Here is an 857-nt window from a genome sequence, read left to right on the forward strand (position 1 = left end):
GAGAGAGAATGGAAAAAAGTATCCAATGTACTCACACTACTAAGAAATCAATATATAATCACCTACACATTCATATGAATGGTAAAACATAACTGTAGTCCAGAAAGTAGAAGGGAAGAAGAGAAAGGGGGAGGGAAGAGGAAGGCGGGAGTAGGGAGGGTATTTGGGGGAACCTCACCTAATGTGCATGATGCAACGGTACATTTCAAAACTATTAAGAAAAGAGTATAATTGTGATGGATGTGTTAATCAGTTCAATGGAAGCATTTCACATTGTATATCAAATCAGTACACTGAACCCTATAAATGCATCAGTGTACACAGTTAGGATTTAATAAAAAACAATTAAAAAAAAAAAGACATCAGTCAGATTGGATTAGGGCACACTCCCTAAACTCACCTCCTTAATCATCTCCCCGAAGAACTTATCTCTAAATACAGTCATAGTCTGAGGGGCTGGCACTTAGAGCTTTGACTGTGAATTTTGAGTGTATACCATTTAGCCCATAACGAGAGGAGAGGCTGAGTGCCTGCCCTCTCCAGTGAGCGTGCGCCCACTAAGCTGGGGAATGAAGAGCACAATACATACTCTGTAGGCATCTGGAGTCCTGCACTTACGGGGATGAGGGTGAATGAGCTAGGGAAATTCAGACACGGGTGCTCATTTAGTCCACTGGAACTCCCAGTTGGTGAGACGCAGAGATCTTCAGGGTATACACTAATCTAGTTTTCTAAAGAGCAAATCAGCCCTTCAGAATTACAAAGCTACTCTCTATACATATAACATGGAATAAAACATTTCCTTCTTTAAACAACAACACGGAATTCCCAAATCACCTAGTCTTAACCCTTTAATA

This window comes from Otolemur garnettii, unplaced genomic scaffold, assembly GCF_000181295.1.
Source record: "Otolemur garnettii isolate 467f Iridium unplaced genomic scaffold, OtoGar3 scaffold00095, whole genome shotgun sequence".
Taxonomy (NCBI): domain Eukaryota; kingdom Metazoa; phylum Chordata; class Mammalia; order Primates; family Galagidae; genus Otolemur; species Otolemur garnettii.